Here is a 21,886-nt window from a genome sequence, read left to right on the forward strand (position 1 = left end):
GGCTCTGGAGGAGAAGCTATATGGGTCTGCTTATGGTATGAACTCACTGGCAGGGTCAACACACTCTGGGCCTTAAAGGGGAAGAGGCCCTGGCTGCATAAAGATACTGCAGTATCCACACATATGGACTTAAAGGCTGAGGAAACAGAATAATCTGGCCAATTGTAGGAACAGTTTGCTGCAGGCCGTTTGCCTCATTTGTAAAATTTATTGGCATTCCCCTGTAATTTGGCAAAACTCATCTTATCCTGCTAAAGCTAAAGGCTAACCTCTTTGTTCTTACTCAACTTTAAATTATTTACTCATCTCTGATTGAATTCAACCTCTAATCTAAAATAATAATAATTGGTTTGCTTATAAAGTGTGCAAAGATCTGACTTCACACAGTTACGAATATTCAAGGTACTACAGCCCCACTGCCATGACCCCTGCTTCTCTGACGAGCCCTCTGTGAATCTCGTGTGTTTCTCATTCATAATTGATGACATTCAACCGCAGCATACAGTAATGGATCGAACAGACCTCAGGAATTCCCATGCAAGCTGCCATTGTGTCTAGCAGGTTTGAATTTGTGCTGCTGAATTTGTTTTTTTCTAGGCTGGAAACCGACAAAGTGACTCGTGCCAGTACAACATCCTTACAGGCCTGCCGTGAAATACAGATTGTACAATGAACTGACTGCACGAATCAGGAGGGTTATATTTAATGGAGGTTATTGAGACAATAGATGTAAGGCCATGTATTCTCTAGCTGATAATCATTTGATTGAAGTAATCATATGGTTAAATATACAGCAAGGGTAACGAGTGAATTAAAGTGAAGAATGGGGCTGGATTCATTTTAACAGACAATTAAACAACAAAAATTAAAGACAAATAATCCAGAATCGATTCATAAATCATATATATGGAATAAATAATAAATAAATCATGCTTTATGGAGTACCTACAATTCACAAAGTAATTATAATGCAAATAATATATGTATGTGTATCTGTTTTTCAGATTGCGCCTCTGAGACAACCTGAACTTTTTCATTGAAGATGTGGTTTTTATCAGGTAAGGAAGTATTTACTGAACATTTTGTTTCATTAAAAAGTGATCAAGAATAAGCAACAGATCCTGTACTTTCCATGTCTCCCCAGAGATTGAGTCTATGTATAGGTTTGTTTAAAACCAAGTGCTTTACTGACTAGATGTTTGCTTAATGGCACTCAGCAGTTAGGAACACTTGGTCAGCCATTTTAGTCCGTGGCCCGATCGAAATGTCGATGCACCATCAGAATAATTGAATTACTGTTCCCTGAGTCATTCTGTCGTGATTAACCTCACAGATATGTGCTAACTGTGGGCCTACGTAGAAGCAGCAAGCAGACAATCTTCCACTTTGCTGGCACGCCTATTTGAGTCAGTTTGGTGTAACACAGTTGGCTGTGACTTATCTCAGTAAGCAACAAGTGGAAGGGTCATCTGTTGGTCACATCCCGATTATCAGATGCTGTTGAAAAGTGAGGGAGTGCGGGTATAAAGGGCGGCCTGTGGTCTAGCCTTGAAGCTCGCTTTGGAGATGCCTCACATTACATTTTTGTCTTTGTGCTGATGTCATCCCATGCCCCCGGTCCAGCAGCAGGAGAATAAGAGCTACATTCTGCCTCTGCGACACAATAGAGCCCTTCTTGCCCTGATATTTTTTCACAATGTGTTTTTGCAGGGACGTATGCACACATATGCACACACAATCTCTGCAGGCGGCACAGGCCGTTGATTCAGAGCTAGCTGCTGAGCTGTGCTGATATTTTTCATCATTCGCAGCTCCCACTCAAAATGGGACTTGTTAATGCTGCTTTATAAACTGTGTAGGGGCAGTAGCATGTGAGAGACTTGTTAATATAGGTAATATTTTTCATGTGTCAGGAACAGAGAAGCCATGTAAGCCAATGCAGCACTGTATGGCGGTGTGGCATGGGTTAAAGTCTGAGGACCGGAGGAATGTGTCCGGGTCGACAGGCAGAATTCCTCAGTCCTGCGCTACTAGGTCACTGCACTGACAAGAGTCTGCCACCTATTTTAGCATGCGCACTGCCACCCTGCGCCTCTGTCTCATTGGCCTCCTCTATCTTTTTCTAATTCTGCCTGCCTCTCTCTCTCTCTCTCTCTCTCTCTCTCTCTCTCTGTATCTCTTCATTTTCCTCTGTCTGGCTCAAAGTCTGTCCTTCTTTATCCCCTTCCACTCTCTTCCTTCCCATCATTTCATCTTTTGTTCTTCCTGCTCACTATTTGTCTGTCTCTGTCTCTCTCGTGTCTCTTTTAGTTAATATGTCTGTCTGTCTTTCCGTCACGCCGTCGAATTTGCCGTCCTACTTTGCCTCATGTTTTTCATGTCTTTTATTTGTCCCCATGCAATTTTTGCTCGTAATTTTCGTCTGCGAATGTTCTTGCCTTTAGGTATTTATACTCCAAACGGCATTATTCTGTCATTGTTGTCTGGTTTATCCATTCCCCCAACCCTTCACCCTCCTTTCTTTTTTTTGAGTCTGTCTCTCCCTGTCTGTCTTTTTCTGTGGCACATTGAGTTCAGTGCTGCAGGTGCTTTCAAGAGGACATGGAGGGAGTGCAGGGGAGGGAGACAAAAAAGACGCAGCCATATACATTGGCTGTTATTAACGCCGTACTGTATGCATATGGTGCCTGGTGGTGCTGGTCATGTATGATTTATACAGTGCCTTCCCACACACAGGCCAAGCGTTTTATACCAGCTATCTGTATTCCTGAGTGAAGGAGTTTGCAGAGTCTCACCTCTTTATTGGCTGACAGCGGAGGTGACAGACAGACCCCAAGGTACAGGAGTGTTTCTGCTGAAGGCAGATGCGGTGATTTGACACAGTCTGAACCTCACACACATGCACACTGAATGGAAGCACATTTCTCTGCTTTTACACAGTAGGCTGTGCACAGTCTTACAGGTCATGCAGAGGGGTATGGGCAGCCCCATCTGGAGATTCCTCATACATCCATACACATTATACATATAAAACCTTTGAGGATTTATTGCTACTGATCCTATGCAATTTATAAAGCAGCATGTTTCACTTTAAATGGATGACAGATGTTGGGGGTTTGCCACATTAGGTATTTTAACAACAGTGAGAATTAAACAGAATTAACATTTCATTTTAATCCCTTTAGGTCAAAACTGGCTGTCTGAATTCCATAAATCATAACAAAACTACCAAACATTATTCTTTTTGCTCTATAAAGTTGTGTTGGACATTTTTCAATATTTTTAGACATTTTATAGGCCTAAACGTTTAATTCAGCAACTGAAAAAAATTTAAGATGAATCAATAATTAAAATAGTCATTCGTTGCTGCCTTAAAAAATATTCATGTATATATACATTAGGTTTTTTAGCATACTTTTCTATGAGTGACAGTGTACCACACCATCTGAAGTATTCTATCATGTTAAATTATTGACTGTCATTCCCATCTTGTAGTCCATTAAGGTTAAAACTGAATTATTAAATGAAGCGTTTAATTCCCTAAATGTATATTCAGCATTTCAGCTACTGAAACCTAATAAAACAAAATGATACATATATTAAAGCACATATTTAGAGCTGAAACGATTAGTCAATTAATGGATTACTCGATATTTAGATAATTTATCCTGTTTTGGTGATTTATTATGGTTTAGTGATCTTTTAAGCAAAAATACAAAATAAAATCACTGGTTCCTTCTTCTTTAATGTGAATATTTGCTGGTTTTCTTAGTCACCTTTGCAATCTAAAGATGTCAACTTGGGCTTTGGGAAAATATGATGTTTCTCTATTTCTAAACATTTCATCTGCTAAATGATTAATGTGTTCATTAATAAACACATAACTGTGATTATCAGCTATTTTGTGTTGAATTACTAACTGCAATGTAATGCTATCTCATAGTCCATTTAGGTTAAGTGTTAAGAGTTTAATTCCATAAAAGATATTCAACATTTCGGAAACTAACACCTACTATGACAAAGCAATTGCTTGCAATGAAGCATCAATATTTTATACAAAAATTATTTTAATCTCAACTATGTGCGAGCCTGACCTATTTTTGGAAACAAAAATCTCCAAATTGGATTTACAGAATTTGGGGATAAATCTGTTTTTATTTAGCTCTGACAACATGTGTGTAAATCTGTGTGCGTGTTTGTTTGTGTGTATGTGTGTGTGTGTGTGTGTGCGCCCGGCCTGCCACCAAAGCAGCTAAAGCCCTGGCACTTTCAGACAGTGAGGGGAGGTGAGGCATGAATAATAGCAGTGACTGATGATGTCACGGACAGCATCGCGCCGCTTCAGCTGCCCCCCTGACCCGGCTTTAGGATGGCGGCAGCAGCGCGCAAGCACCCGTGGGTAACACACGCCAAAGCACATTAGAGGCAGGGAGATGGAGGGAGGTGGGGATGGAACACACAGAACACAGCTCAGGGGGACAGAGGCAGAGACAGAGAGACAAAGAGGGAGTAAGAGAGACAGAAAGAGGGGGGTGGGCTGTCAGATTAAAGAGGAGAGAGGAAGAAAAAGCTGAGAGACATGGCGATGTTTGCCTCTCCATGCTTTTTTTTTTTTTTTAGCAGACGTGTCTAGTTGGAGTTGAAGTTCTACATCACTGCCTCAGGTATTTCTCACTGTCTCTCTCTCTGTCTGTCTGTAGCTCTCTCTATCACTTAAGTTAGGATACAAAATGAGCCTTTGCATGAAAAGCGAAAAAGGCAAGTCAGAAAACTATTTTGACAACAATTTTGATAATCGATCAATGATTTAAGTCATCAAGGAAAAATGCCAAACATTTGCTGGTTTGAGCTTATCAAACACAAGGAATTTTAGCTTTTCTCTTTATCATTGTCAGTGAAGTCTGTTAAGTTTAACACAGTTGGACAAAACAAGCCATTTAAAGACGTTATCTTGAGCTTGTGATGGGAATTTTTATATTATTTTCTGACACTTTATATACCAAACAATTAAGCAATAAAAAAACAGAATAGTCAACACTGAAAATAAACATCAGTCTGTTGTCCTACATATGATATCTCTATTTCTTTTCCTCTCTAATGTTCTTTCTTCTGATAACAGACGCACACACATACACACACATTTAACATTTTATCTGCAGCGTCTATCTCTCTGCGTCCCTCTTTATCTCATTTGTATCCATGGTCACTGTCTCTCAACTTTACTCGCGGTGCGAAATTGCCAAAGGTGGAAATGGTAGTGTGAGTTCAACAAGGGTGAAATGAGCGACAGTGATGTAGTTGAAGGACTGCTGAGCTCTCTGCTTCAGACATTTTTCTCCACGCAAGTCTGAGAGATTGACTCAGGAGGAAGCTGTCACTTGCTGCAGCTCTTCTCACCCACGCCCTCCTTTGCTCCACTGGGTCCATTGGGTGCTACAAAATATGCAATTTAAGATGATTCATATGAAGCGATGGTAGCATTTATGTAGCACAGAGAAACATAATGAAAGACAATGAGATGTATGATTGGAAACATGGCTGACAGAGGAATTGTTTCTTTGATGTGAGAGAAAATTGTGTGATACAATTATGGCTACAGCCAAAATCCAGGTTAGACGGCTATGGAACGTATTATATTAACATTTAATGTAGAACTCAAACAACTAGATGAATAGTCAGTTGTAAGAAAATTGATCAGGAACAACTTTGATAATAGATTGATTGTTAAAGTCATGTTTTAATGAAAGAAAATCACTGGTTCCAGCTTCTCAAATGTGAATGTTTGAGGGGTTTCTTTGTCTTCTATGATAGTAAATTCAATAACTTTCCTAACTGACCCGTTGGTCAAAAGTAACACTCATCATCTTCAGCTCTAGGAAACCGTGAGCGACATTTTCCACTATTTTCTGACATTTTAGAGACCAAATGACTAATTGAAAATGAAAATAATCATTAGTTGCCGTCTCTGTTTAATTAATAATAATAATTATAATGATGTGAATTGCATCATATGTCAACGTTCATACATTTTTAATGACAGGAGAGCACAGTCACAGTGTGAATAAAGTAGCATGTTACAATGCCAATATTTTATTACTTCACCTTCATATCCAGCCATCCCTCACCCATGTTTGTGTTATTTTACTGCATATGTAGATTATCAGTACAGCCTGAATTTACACTGGAATTGTAAAAATAAGAACCTATATTGTGCACACTGGACCCTTATCTGGTCATACCGTAAATGATCAACTATGAATCATATCATAGTTTTTGAGGTGAAATGAAAGTGGCTGTTACATTTAACCTGATTCTCTCCAAAAAAATATGCAGTGTGCAAATTATAATAACTAATAATTAAAAATTGTATGATAGTATTCATTGGTCCCTGTGCCATTCATGCTTTTCTTCAAGGCCAAATGGTGATTTCTCCAGAATCCATTTCTATAGGTATCCTCTTCAATTAAACAATATCGCTTACAGCATGCTGTATATTCTCTAAGAGGTACTGCACTCAAATCTGAGGCATTTATCATTGGAATCCATCTCAAGAGCCGAGGATCTCCAAGCTGGAAGTGAAGAGTGCCCGTTCACAAGCACTCAGCACCCATGTGTTTGTTTTTGCCACCATCACTTAAAAGTCTCATTCAATTCCGACTCCCAAATGGCTCTTGGTTTTTTGATCTCACTGACAAGAGATGAGCAGATACTTATAGCCGAGACGATCCTGTTTGCAATTTCAAGCCAATGCTCTGAAGCAAATAAATCTCAAATATTTTTTTAAGCATAGGCAGAAATCCCTGCTCTGGCATGATATATCTCACTAGTAAAAAGATTTTGATAAATGAGAAAATGAATGATAGGACTGTACTGTAAATGTAGCAAAAATTGTAAACCCATGTAGCCGGTATAAATACCACAAATACTTAACGACACTCATAAAGGTAAACGTCAAAGAGGATGATATCGATACTGCTGCAATCCATCACCTGTATTGTGGTGATATATGTATTGCTCAGCTCAAAATAAAATTTACAACATTAGAAATATGATACTCAATCAAATCTCTGGTGGATTCTCCGTCGCAGTCTAGACAAATGTAGTCGACTGGTGGATCATATCTCAGCAGAGGACCTTACATGTGCTGTTAGACAGAAATCTGCCATTTTAGACCAGAACTCTTTATCCAAATCTGATGTATTTGTTTTTTTGTGAGTACAAACCAGACTAAAACCCAACATTTAGAGCTTCGATTGATCAGTTTATTGATCAAATGCAATTTTTTAAACAAAGTGCCACACATTCTCTGATTCAAGATTCTCAAATATTTTTCTCTGGTTCATATAATTATAAACTGAATATCTTCAAGTTTTACACTATTGGCCAGGCACAAAAAAAGCGATTTCAAAACATCACCTTGAGCTCACAGAAATTACAACAGACAGTTTGTTACGATTTTCTGCCATTTTATAGACAAAACAAAATCAATTAACGCAGAAAGTACTCAACAGATTCATTGACAATGAAAATAACTACCCTACTAATTGTTTGGTAGTAGTGTAAGTTGTGTATGTACCAAAATGTTAGATCTTAGTTCTCCCCAAACCTTGCAGCAATACATGGAATTGAAGGGTTACGGTGATTACTGCTGCTGTGTGGCAGATGTTGCTGTTGTGAGATCAGAGATCAAGGTTTGTTTATTTACAGCCATGACCCTTTCATCGCAGTCATCAACAGACTGTTCTCGATCAAAAAAATAGGCAGTTTTACAGCGTGTATTACTAAAATACTGCAATAACAAAATTAAAATGATTGTTGATTGTTGTCAGCCACAAAAACCATTACTGCTTTTTCTATTTCTTGAAAAATGTTTGAAAGAGTGGATTGAAAAAAAGGGACACACTAGATTAAAGTTTATACACCATTATTTTAATCATACGCAATTTTTAGAGCACCTTTTAAAGGGCTTTCCATAAGAAAAGAAAAGAAAATTAAGAGAAAAAATACGTAACTTTATTTAACCGGGTCTCAGTGAGATTAAAAATAGAGATTAGTAAAAAATCCTCTTGTGATTATTTTGACAGAAATTGAAAATAGGATGATAATTTTTGCATACAAACTTTCATTATTAAGCTAATGATGATGTGACATTTGTTGGGGTCGTACCAAACAAACATGGAGAACATGGTTAGTACTGCAGCACTACAGTCCCTGATTTTTAATGCTGTTGTGTCACACATTTTACCTTCATCAAAAAAATTACAGCTTCTGCAATTTGGATATTGCGCTTGACCATATTCAAATCCAGTCTCATTTGACTACCACTGTCCACTAAAACACAAAACCACCTGTTATGTAGAATGCTGGGCACCACTGCTCACATGTGTCTATCTGTTTCCTCTACCTCTCTTAACCATCCATTTTAACAGTGACCTCAAAGCACTGAGGTTTGGGCTGGAGAAATGAGTGATCTTTCCCAAGTGTACAGTTAGTCGCTGTGCTGCTGCTAACACATCACCCCTCCAACCCACCAAATCTCCTCCCCCTCCTACTCCTCCTCCTCTTCTGTGGTGCATCACCCCACTCACTCGCTTTCAGTCTCTCCTTCTCTCTCCTCTTCACTCCCTGGCTTAATATTGATCTGAATTCATTTGTTTCCTATTGATCTGCCACTCCACCCTCTGCCGCATTGAACAAACACAAGGACACACACCGTGCGTACACAAGCCTCATTCACGCACCCGTACAGATGCAGCACACGTGCACGCACACACACAAACATCTACACGAAGAAAAAAAACGCCTGTTATATGTAATCTGATATAAAGGTTAATATGCACACACACACACCCACACTGCAGACAGACACGCCAGCAATCACACACTCTTCATCTGAGAGATTTCAGAGGCTGAAAACATGAAGTTGTGAGAGGTCTCAGCTCAAGCATCAAACAAGCTAATGACATACAAAGAAACCTGGATTCCATATTGATCCAACACCTCAGGAGTGAGATGAAAACATAGGCAGCCTATGGCTGGCACCGGCAGGCGACACAATTACAGCTGCAGTTCATTTCTCAGGTTTACTGAAATGTAGTCATTAGTGTAACAAATGAGAGGAATTTAGTTTGGTGGCAATTGTTCAGAGAGCTACGTTAGCCAAGATGTCATTTGTGGCAGTAATTGTGTATTTCTTGAAAACCCTTCAGTCTTCAGAATAAAATTATCACATTAAGTCAATCATGTTTAAGACCACACTATGTTAATTTATGGGCTTTCCAAAAACTGCATCATAAGGAGTACAGAAGAATGTAAGAATGGGTTATAATATACTAAAGGTCCAGAGCAAAAACCTAAACAATTCTCAATTATACAGAAATAAAATGTAATATATGAAAATGTGTTGAATACATCGCAAGGAAATATCCATATTTTTCTTACCATTGACAAACCCCATATAAAACCAAAAATTAACATTGTGTTAGCGGTCCAAAAATGGCCCTGCGTTAAAACAGCACAATGGGCTGCTTTGGTCGGGTGTGTTGCTTCAGGTACCAGTGAGCCATGAAATACAATCCAGGAAGTCCAGCTTGAGTAACAGATCTGTGAGTTTGAATGCTCGTCAGACACAGAAAGAGGAACACTGGTTTATAACACTATGAAAACTGTTCACTGCTGAGTTTATTTTATCTTTCAACTCAACAATCACAAGGTAACAGTAGAAATACGGAGTTCACATTACAAAATAATCTACAAGGAATGTGCGCTTGCATGTATTTGAATGGCCAATGCAGCATTTTGTGTGACAATGTTGCGTTGCGGTCTGTCAAAAGTATGGCCAGGTTGCCACACCTTGGTGGCAGAATGGTTACAGCGCATGCCATATAACCACAGCATTGCCAGTTTGACTCCACCCCCACCACCTTTCTTGCATGTCATGGCCCTCTCTCTCCCCCAATCCAATTTCCTGTTTGCCTTTTCAATCGCATGCTGTCCAATAAGGGAGAAAAATCCCCTAAAAATGTCTTTTAAAAAACTTTACAACTTTTTGCCAAACATCCTTGCGTTTTTTCTGTCGGATCCCTCTGCGTTGGTACACCGGAATCAATGAGGAGGCTGTGTTGTAGTTTCTTTCAAATGAAACTCACAGAGGAGTAAATAGTGCGTTTGTTAGGGACTCTTTTCAGCTGCAGAATGTGCTAGTGAGGATTTACGCCACCATGACATGGGGGTCACTCAAAATAAACTATAGTGGTCATGTTCATGGTAATTAAGGAACATGTCACCCACTGTGGCTCATTGATTTATTTTTAAGATCTAGGACACAGAAGGAGAAAATATATCAGGCTTTAGCTACAACTGAAATATTTTATTCTTTAAGGCTCGATGTTTAGTGCAGTTATCCAAGTAGATAATGCCGTCTTCAGTAAGCCATGACAGGCTGACCAACCTTTCTGACGGCCCCAACTGCCACTCCAAATTTTTGGTTCGTGGCATCAAGTTGCCATGACACCAGACTGTTTTTCCTGCCCTCTGACCTCCTTTCAGGACATGCTGTGCTCAGTCAGACTGCATCTCCAGCAGCAGCTTTAGTTCAAAGTGAGGGGGGAGGAAGAGGCAAGGGGGAGAGGCTGTGTTTCCTCTTGGTAATATTAGATAAGATGCACCACAGGCAATACCCGCTCTCCTTAAGTGAATGCAGGCAGGAACATGCAGACCCATATACGTACGCATGTGGGAATTGTTGAGCGCACACCGACACAAAAGCCGCACATATCCGTCTGTTGTCTTTCATTGTGTTGCCATGTCATAATTATTGCATTTGTTTGGTTCACTGCTGTTTAATTTATGTCGGATGTATTTTTCTAGCATTATTAATGCATTATTCATCACCGTTGACTTTAACTGTTTCCGGCGCTGTACATGTATTTTTGTACCACCCTTTCATTCATGCTTAGTTGATGCCGCAGTATTCATTCTCACAATTATCTTACCACTTTGTTAATCCATTTCATACTCTGCACACGAGGTTTGATGCTTCCTCCGTCATAAATGCTTGCATTTCTATTCAGTTCTTTGTGCTGCCGAGTGCTTCATCTCTAATCAGGGATTGGTCCATTATGATTTAATTATCTTGTAGTATTCTTTAATGATTGAGCCCAGGATGTGTTTGCTGAAAATGTCACTACCAGACTACATGGCCTGGATAAGCCCAAAAAAGGTTGGGTCTGGGTGGCTAACTTTATTTGTTTACTTATCCCAACTTCATGGCTAAAAGTGTTTATTGATGTTCCCCTTCCTATCCTGTGGTATGCTAATAATCTGCATGGTACTCTGCTGATTTCAGGAATGCCGTGGTCAACCATAGAAGCTCCCCAGTGAGAAGAGAGCCATGGGAAAAGCCTCAAACTTGATCCCGGTTGTGAGGTAAATGCTTTGGCAACATCTGTTTCTTCCCGTTTACACCAACAAAGACTCTTTGAATTTGACTGAAATGAAAGAGAGAGCAAACAGCTTGAGACACCAGAGCTAGCGATGGAGAACGTCAGCTCCAGGTGTACAGAGAGACATTTTCATGTCTCTTAGCTTCGTTTTCTTCTCTGACAGTCTCTTTCTGTCTCCTCCTGTCCCTGTTATTTTTACTCTCATCATAATCTCATCATTTGTTCTTAATGAAAATGTGTATTGAAGCGAAAATTTCATATATATACTATAAACAGACTACTTCCCAACTGTTAGCTCTCATACAATAAACCCTGTTGAAGGAAGACTAAATTGTAGAGCTATTATGAATGTTAATTAACATAATTGCACATGGGATCTCACATAACTACTTGCATGATTATGCTCTCTCTTTTTCTTTGTCTGTGACAAACATACACTCAACCAAGAAAAAATATTAGAGTAGATTAGGCAACCAAAGCTGCCTCCTATCATTTGTCACCCACAGAGTCCAACCAGCTAAGAGAAAACCAATTCAAAATGGCCCATATTATTTAAAATAATTAAATATTAAGTTCATGGTTTTGAACTATATTGTCAGAGCCTGCTGCTTTTTATGGTCATGAATAGTACAGAGGTTCTTATGGAATAAGAACATTAAATTATTAGTGTACATTTTATTAAGCGGTGCGAACACGCACACTCAAATAAAAACACGCTTCTCCTCTGCTACTGACAGGAAACTAGTCGACCCAATAGCCACTGACAACAGTGCTCTAGCAACCATTGGGCATCGTGCCAAGCCACTGAGGTTGCCTGGTAGTGTGTTCCCATGGTAACATTTTCTGCCTTTGTAAATAAGGTACGACGAGGGTAATAAAGGGGGGTTTGGTAGAAATTGCACTACAGAATCTCATTCTGTCTTGAGAGAGCTAATAATTTATGGTTTGTGAGTAGTGGATGCTTATCCTGGCCCTGCACCAAGCTGCCATCCGACTTAAGACATGCATGATCATCGATGGGGATCTCAGGTCTGGGTCCGGCATACAGATCCAGTTTTGAGGGGGACAGGGGGTCTCCAAATGACTTCCTTATAAATAGAATTTACAAAGTAATAATCCCATTCTATGCTGTTGGCTCTAGTGAAGCTGAATTTTGAATCGTTCATTCATTATTTGTACATTTATCTATTTGTTTGACTATCCATATATTAGTTTTTTCTCATCACGTAGTCACTCACCATAGTTTAGATATAGTATATTATAGTTTGTTTTACGTTTTGTTGGATTTTTTTTTAATTCAGTTAATTATCAAATTATTATTATCTAAACAGAGTGTGCCCTTCTGCAAAATCAAATGGACCATCAGCGGTCCTTGGCCCTGAGTTTGAGAACCGCTGTCTGAGACCTGCATTCCTGTCGAGCTGGCACTTGCCAGACGTAACAGTTTATTTGCTGTCACTGGGCAGATTTTGCTCCTCCGTGCCCCCACATTGTTTGGGTGGTGCCATAGTCTCTGTGCGTCACTTCTCAAAGACGATGAGTGGTGGAGAGTCATCTGAAATCTTTTAGCTTTCACAGCAACGTTTTTTTGTATTTTTTTTGTAAGGAAAAGGTTTTCACTTTAATTGACAGAAATGTGTTGCAAGGCAGATGACATCTCCAGATAGTCATTCAGTGATCAGTTTTGTTTTTGGTTACGCTTCTCTTGTCAAATACCATGAGGTCTTTCCTCTCTGATTTTAATATACAATTTTGAAGGTTGAAGACCAGAATACTCATTGTTTTAACCTGTCACCACTTCCCACAATCTTGAAATTGATTGTGTCGAAAATAAAAGTCCTAAAAGTCATGCAATATGGCCATACATTTTAAATTTATTTTAGGTGAAAATAAGCAGCAAGATTTCAGAATTTCACTTTTTTACTTTTAATTTCACAACCAGTTCTTTCCCAAACTGATCATCTGTATTATTTCTTTTGAATTGCTAATTTAAAAACTATATATTGAAACAATATTCTATTCATATGCATCAACGAAATTAACTAAATTCTTTCTTGAATATGTTTATTATCAATTACCATCAGTTTAGTAGATGAATTCTTCTTATCAAACCTGAACTTTTGTAAAGATTTTCTAGTCGTCTTAATGGATAATCCTCGGCTGCCAGATTTCATACAAAACCCAAAACTTATGCAATGGATATTCCTTCAAAATAAGAGTTTAATTATTTTAGCAGTAATGACCGACAAACAATATGTTATTGATCAGTATTGTCTCAGCTGTTGTTAGGCAAGATTAACACATGATGATCATGTGCGTGATAATCCATACACCCAGAGTGTTATTGGATGTGATAACAACAATTTAGATGATATTAACAAACTGAATTGCCACAAAATTAAATTTGAGAGGTTTACATAAACACTGTTACAAGCATGATGTAAAAACTGGCTGTAATGACCTTTTTTGGGGGAAAGTAGCCACTTAATTTACTAACAATTTTTGGCTGACTTCATAACGATTCTTATATTTAGTTCTGCTCAGCATCAATTTTTTTCAGTTTTCTGTTGCAACAGTAACTCTTCTTCTCATGGCCATCTTGGTATTTGCCAGTTTGTTCAGCAATGGCGTTATTTTGTTGCGCCTGTGCTAAATTTTTATGTTGTCATGTTTGGCTGAAATAATGTCAGTGTATAAATACCCTTTGGATTATTGTAATGAACATTTATATTTTGTTTTTTAGGCATTCCTAGATATATACTTTGGCTCAACATGATTAATTTGTTTTTGCCCTCTCAAGAGGCTGAACTGTAATCCCCACAAAGCTTCACCTGACCCGACACCAGCAGAGGCCAGGGTGGTGGCTTATACACCACACTGGCCTCCAGTGGAGGGGCTTCCCACCAGACTCATATTGGCACACAAACTCACCCAGGCAGATTGGCAAAGAGCTGGCATTGGCACAACCATGCCGCATTCATGCGTGATCCGACTGCGAATGAGACGGTGAGAGAGGTTTAAAAAGGGGAGGAGCAGAATCAAGGGGATCAGGGGGGGAGATTTAGTGGGTATGAACAGAGAGATTGTCTGAGAAAAAGAAAAAGAAAAAAGTTGTAAAAGATTTTGAGGCCTGAAATGTTTGGTGATGAAGGACAAATAAGAGGCACGTCGAGAGGCGGGAGGACGGCCAAAGAAAGAAAATGAAGGGTAGGCGGAGGGTGGACTTTTAGCATGGCAGAGGGCAGTGGAGAGAGGCGAGGTGAATGGGTTTGCATTTGGAAGCTGGCCAATAAAAAAAACAATCTATGTCTCCATTAAGGATATGGTGCTGCCGTAGCTTTTGAAGTTAACACTTCAAAAGCTCCTTTTTCATTTGATGATGGTTAAATGTTACAAATTGAGACTGATTACAAATTGTTTTTATCCCCATAGTGTAATTAAACAAGACCCAACATAGCCATTCATCATCTTATAGACTGTGCTATGCAACACATATGATTATGCAGTTATAGTCCTGGCAGGAGTGAGCTGCTTTTTTGAGGAGTCACGAACAAACCACCTTTGTGTTTGAAGCTTTGTCACTGAGGCCCCAATTGTCCAAGACTTCAAGGTTGTAATTTTGGTGCATTGACCAAGCTGAAGAGGAGGCCGAGCAACTCAGCTGCACAGCAGCTGTCAAGTAATCAATGAGTCCTTGAGGCGCACAGGAGGAGTGTCAAAACACCGCCATTGACTGCTAACAACAGCCAATTTGCTGCTTTTGCAGGAGATCACCTCAGCTAGATGTCGAATGTGTGGGTGCGCCCCATTATTTATGGAGTATGAGAGAGACTTGCTAGTGCTGTTACTCCAAATTGTCATCCAATTACTCACCCATTAGATCCTATTTGTTACACTGAAAACTGCTCTATAATGCACCAATTCCTGCATTACCCTGAATGTTCCATATTAAAATTCAGTGTAAATCAGCTCATAATGTTTTAATGTGTCGAGATGTCTGACACCATTCCTGAGATTCTGATGTGGGGAAAAGTAAATAAAGACACTGGCAAAACATTAACTGGATGTAGATAAAATAATACAGTTATCTGTATTTACAGTTTAAATTGCAGAAATCGAGTCACTCACATTCATTCTTTCTTCCATTAATTCATGTACTCACTCATATTTGACCTATCTATGGCTGAAAGAACTGTAAAAAGTATCACTAACTGGTCTCTCTAGGGTGCTTCACATGTGTAACAGCATTTGCCCTTGTTAATACGAGACCCGATGGCAGTGACGTGCTGCTCACTACTGCCACTATTCTGTTAGTTAACACTTGATGATAATCCACCTCGAAGGTCACTTTTGCCTTTTTAAGTGCACATCGCTCTCCGAAGAATATTTTAACCTTTGTGTGATTGTCACAAAAAGGGTTTAGGATTAAAGGTTAAAACGATTTTAGTCCAGTACACGTCTTTTTGTCAAATTCAGTGAATCTCTCCTCACGGTTCGCTAGCTGTCGGTTCTGTGTGTGCGCTGAAAAAAAAGTCTTGTACACAGCCCTGGCACTGTAAATGGGAAACAAAGTGGCTCGCACCCCACCACACAACAGTATTCCAGCCGTGATTTGTCTGTCAGATAACATATACAGTATTAATGTCTTTCTAGTTGACTGAGATATGCTGTTGTTGTGATGTTATAATATATATGCTATAATAGCAGGAGAGTTTTGAGTATTACTGTCTGGAGCTGGTGTGCGTCTCATCCTCTCTGCACATTAGCTTCACAGCAGCAACTTTAGCGCCAGTTTGCTAACCCACAACTTAGCTAACGTTGGTTGTGTTACTTGCTGTGTCGTCGTTTGCTTTATATCATGGTATTTGTCAGGTTGTTGGATTTCTCCAGAATTGTTTACCCCACCTTTAAGGTCTCAGAATGCTCCAAAGGAACCACGGGCATGTTTCACAAAATCGATGTGCAAGCACACATATCACAAGCAGTGACAGCGTCATATTTCTCAAATGATCACAAATGATTGTTGTTTGCAATTTACAGATACATTTGTCCAAGTCCACCAGGGCTCTCATACGCTCATACATGAGTTACAAGTGTTGTGTTTGTTTTGATTAGTAATAATAGAGCACACTTTCTGTCAATCTCTCCTCGAAGCCATTTATGTGCTGTGCTCAGGTATACATAGTTAAAGAGTGAATAAAAAAGCTTGAGAGAGACATTCAAACCCTTTCACCACTCTGCACACCTGGCCACATGCTCGTGATTGTTGGATTGTTTGTGTCGGAAAATTACAAACATTTTAGATGTACCTTCCCCCGATGCCGCTGTTGGAAAGGGTGTTTCACACAATTAGACAATCACTTCATTAGAAGCATTGGCAAGGGAAGGCAAGTTTATTTTTATAGCACCTTTAAACAACAAAGAGATTGTGCTTTACACAAGGCATAAAAAGGCATAAAGATATAAAAGAAACACAATATGGACAGATACATATAAATATGAGAGAATAGGTAAAAAAGTAGCAGAAATTGAATAAAACACTAAATTGTGACATTAAAAAATTAAAAATTGCATTGCAGTTACAGTGCAGTGAGTGATATGAATTAATTGTCCCAGTGGAAAACAAAAAATCCTAGTTTTAAAAGAACTGAGAGTTCAGGCGGACCTCAAATTTTGAAGGAGTTTGTTTAAAGAGGTGGTATTATGCTAATTTTCATGTTCATAATCTTATCTAGGCGTTGTACCAGAACAGGTTTACATTGTTTAATTTTCAAAAAAACACCATATTTTTTTGCCATACATTGCTGCAGCTCCTCTTTTCACCCTGTGTTGAAGGCTTCATTTTAGCTGTGGAGTGATACATCTTGTCTCTAAATGATCTTTGTTGGGAGATGCACGTGTGCAGTTCCTAGTTAAGGACTACTAGCCAATCAGAAGCAGAGAAGGGCAGGTCAGAAGCCGGCAAACATGGCTGCAGTTCAGCTATATATGTTGCCAACCAGCTTGGCAACATAGACTGGAGCAAGAGTTTCAGAGTGGTGAGTTATTAATCTGTAACAAATGGATCTTTCATCCATAAAGTTTTAACTGAGCTCTGTCTCTACATCACAGTAACAACTTTATGTCCATTGACTGCCTGGAGGGTCGCTAGTGTTTGGAAGGGAGAGGAGAGGTGTGTGCTACAGCTCAGTGTTTTTCCACCGGTGTTTTTGAGGGCGTGTCGGAGTAGCCACTTGGAGAGCGTTATATGAGGCGCATTTAGCTTTCATCCCTATGTCGTCACAGGGATGAAAGGGAAGCGGCTGGAATACAAACAAGCTGTTTTCAAGCAGTTCAGACCAGAGTTTTCTGTGGGAGATGGGAACTCCCTTTGGTCTGGACTTTGGACTTTTTCACTTGCAAACCTATTACATGCACCAAAAAGGTATATAACTCAATAAAGGAGAGGCAAAAAGCCAAAAAGCATAATACCACCTCTTTAATGCGGCATTCAGACCAAACGTGAATTTAATCAACGCAACGCTCTCCTCGCGGGGGTTTTATCACTGGACAACTGCTGAGTGTTCACACACAACACGAATAAACACAACTCGCCATTGCTACAACTGTATGAACCCAAAGTAAACATTTTGCTGTGATTAAATAGCAATAAACGGATCAAGCTGATGCTGAAATAACTACAATGTGATGCAGATTTGTTAAACATATGAATTCATGCTTTGTCAGGTCTGTCAGCAAGACAGCAGGACAACAACTTCTAAAATGTTTGTTTTCTGAAGGGAGTTCGGATCGATCAGGGCTATGCTATGCTAACTTGGTCACAGTAAAGTATGATAGCTGGAATAAAGTTAGATACATATGTTTTCTGAACCCACCAGGTAGTTAAACCTCTTCGCTTTTTTTTCTCCCAGCAATGTCCAGTTTTGTCTGGTTTTTATATACATATGAAGTAGTGCAAAACAACGCTAACAACACTGGAACCGGATGTGCACGGAATCTAGCTGCTGAGAAGCTTGAGTGAAGATAAATCAATGTTGTAATCCCAAAAACGTAAGTAAAAAGCTAATTTAATAAAAGCACTCCGAGCTCCTCCCGCGAGCAAACGGAATAGTTGTCAGAGCAGAATCCAATCCTACTATCCTTTTTGTCCAAAAGCTGCAGCGCTGCTCCCTGCTCCTCTCTCCCAAGTTTAGCAGCTCTTCGCTGGCCAGCAGATTTTCAATCGCCTGCTCTGCCTGGCCCTCTCCACACAACGCTCTGAAGCCGTCAGTGACATACGGACAATCTCAAGGTTGATAGGCTATCGAGACTCAGCTCATGTAACTTTCGCTTGAGTTGAAAATATTCAACTGACGCGAATTCATTCGTGTTGCCTTTGCATCGCCGGCACCGCCCGACAGGAAATCGCGGCTGCAGGCGTCTTTACGCTCTCGTCGCTTTTGGTCAGAAAGCACCATAGGAGATTTACATCGTGGCACCTTAATTAAGGCTATGTTCACACTGCAGGCCTTAATGTTCAATTCCGAGTTTTTTCCCCAAATCCGATTTTTGTTTTTTTGTTTGACAGTTCACATTAGTGTTTAAATGTGGCCCATATCAGACCCCAGTGTATACTGTCCGCGGCCTGAAAGTGACCCGCATGCGCAGAAGAATAACACGACGTCACACGCAGCACGCTGTTGCAGGCTACAGAAGTAAACAAGGAGCAACATACATCTGGTTAGCTCGCGGGAGACTACTGTTTTTCATTGTACTCACGGGTCACATTTCTCCCGAATTATGACAAGTGTTCACAACTTTCTGTTCTTTTCTTTACGGTTTCTGGCGCTGGGCAACTGCCCCGTGTAAGAAAGGGAATCTGTGAGCAGATGATAGCAAGGTAGAGGAGGAAGAGAGCCACATGTTTAATTATGGCTTTTTGAGGAGCTTTTTCGTTCAGCGCAACTGTGATAACAGCTGCTCTAGAGTGATGTCAAAGTCGCATCAAATGCGCATTTAAAAAAATCCGACCTGTATCGGATTTGGACCACATATGGAAGTGGCCCAATTCAGAACTGGAAAAGATCAAGTTCCATGTGAATTGGCCTGCTCACATCGTCATAAAAAGATCAGATCTGAGTCACATATGGGCATAAAAATCGGATTTGGGTCACTTTGGCCTGCAGTCTGAACGTAGCCGAAATGAGCTGTGAGGACTATAATAACTATAATTACCTCCGCCAAGGTGGCCATGTTTTCGGTGCCGCTCGTCAGTATTTAATTATTCAAACTTAACTTAATGTTTTTATCTGATAGGCTACTTTAGCACTTTGTAAATTATAACATCATATGTCTATGCTTGCTTCAACTTATTTTGAACAGAGCTGAACTGTTTTGATAATCAATCGCTTTTGTAATTTGTCAAGCACACGTGCTGTTCCAATTCTCCAGTTTGATGGTCTGCTAATTTTCTTTGTCTTATATGATAGCAAAGTAAATAGGTTTTGGTTTTGGAGCGAAAACAACAGATTTATTGATCATGAGAAAGAAACTTTAGTTGCAGCCTTAAATAATTAAATCTTAAGCATATTTATGGTCAGACATCTTATGTTAATATACTACAATAAGTAAAGAATCCACACAACAAAGAGAGCTGGACATGTGATATATAATATCAAGTTTCTTAAGACATCATGACTGATACTGGAATCTAACTACTGGTTCAGTGAAATGAAAACAGAAGACAATGAAGTGTGCTCCATAGTGCTGAATCGAATCTTTGAGGATAAGGAAGAATCCACCAGCTCCACTTGCAGAAGTAGGTCAGGCAGACGCCCACAGTAAGCAACTACAGGTTAAGTGCTTGTCTTTGTATTCAGACACAGCGAAGATCAGCCTTGGCCTCTGGATAGGGGTGGGAGGGGGGGACTGTGTACTGCGTCTACCCACAAGAGGGAGACAAATCCCCAAAAATGCATTGAGGGCAGTTAGTTAGCCATTACTCCTCTTAATTCCAACAGTGTCACATTATTAAACTTTAATCATGTAGCCACAGACCAAAATATAATGCTTGTGTTCATCTGAAACACAACTTTTTCACAAAAATATGAGATTATGAATGAAACGAGACAGAGACGGATGACAGACAGACAAAAACAGACAGAAGTAAAAGAAAAGTCTGCATGGAACAAGAACAGACTCCAGCGTTAACCTGGCTCCAGTGCTCTGCAGTGTGAGGTAGTTGGTTGTATGGTTTCGCATAATAAACAGCCATGGAGATAACTGTACAACCTTCTAGCTTTCCCTGCGGTGTCACCCAGACTTCATGCGAGTGCCATCACCCTTAATGGCCCTTGGATTGGTAAGTACGAAGACTGACCTGACAAAGGTGTAAAATTGACTGACTTTTAATTGTATTCATATATTTTAACAGTTTTACTGCTACCAGTAATGTTAAACATGACAAACGTAATAAAGGAAATGATGCCAAATAGTTTTTAGAGTTAAATTAAACAAATTAGTTAATTAATTTTATTTACATGTAACAGAGTATATTCTTTATAGTTTAATACATTTGAATATTATTTTTACCTCTTACTTTTTATGGACTGTTTTATTAAAGGTCTGGTGGATATTTCTTTTTGCATTGATTGACAAAAGAGATGTACGGACAGTCACTACTGTAGAGATCAAATCCATTATCAATTCTGGAATAATCTAACATTTCTCTTTCAACAAATTCAAATTCTAGCTCATAATTATAATTACATGAAAACAAGCTACAAAACAGTTTCTGCACTGACTTTAAATCTAAAACATCTGAAATACTAATCAGGTTTTGCTGTTGAGGTCCAGCTAATCCACACATCAATATACCCACCTTGCTCTGCAGTGCTCTTTGATTTGTTATTTGGTGCAGTCCAATGGGGTATGGAGCCAACTATCAATAGCTGTTTGTTTCGGTGCGTTCTTAGCATGCCATGCACAAAAACACAGAACATCTCTTCAGACGACATTACGCCGGAATGTGATCGGTAACATTAAAACCAGGAAAACAGAAGGAAGGAAAACCTTTAGAGGGCTCATATTTTAAATACTTTTATTGTGGGTCAGGGGTTAATTTGTTTGTATTGTATATAAAGCTTGGATCCACCCCCCATGATTTCAACAGTTAGAAAATATACAATTTAAACTGCTGTATGTTACGGCCTTGGCTTTCTATCGACCTCTTAATAGCTTAATTAAACTCTACACAAATATAGTTTTAGTTTAATTTTGTTTGCATTCATTCAGTCATAGACATAAAAATCCCTGAAGTAAACTATCTGTACACGCTGGCTGCTCTCTGTAGACATGGTAGATAATGACAGTGTGTTCAGACGTTAGTATCAGTGTGTCCTGAAGCACAGGGCTGCATGTGAACTTGCCTCCACCTCCTTTTCCTCCTTCTACCTCCCCCCCCC

At 39.5% G+C, this 21,886-nt stretch overlaps 1 long non-coding RNA gene across 2 annotated transcripts in view; it reads left to right on the top strand.

The window, feature by feature from the left end:
* The window catches only part of LOC123976035, a 33,880-nt gene that overhangs the window by 5,976 nt on the left and 6,018 nt on the right, over positions 1-21,886 (top strand). For both annotated transcript variants that reach the window (XR_006826224.1, XR_006826223.1), the window contains exons 2-3: positions 1,005-1,058; positions 11,348-11,427. This is a non-coding gene — a long non-coding RNA (uncharacterized LOC123976035). The remainder of the gene's footprint in view (positions 1-1,004; positions 1,059-11,347; positions 11,428-21,886) is intronic.

The sequence above is a fragment of the Micropterus dolomieu genome, linkage group LG09, assembly GCF_021292245.1.
Source record: "Micropterus dolomieu isolate WLL.071019.BEF.003 ecotype Adirondacks linkage group LG09, ASM2129224v1, whole genome shotgun sequence".
Classification (NCBI taxonomy): Eukaryota; Metazoa; Chordata; class Actinopteri; order Centrarchiformes; family Centrarchidae; genus Micropterus; species Micropterus dolomieu.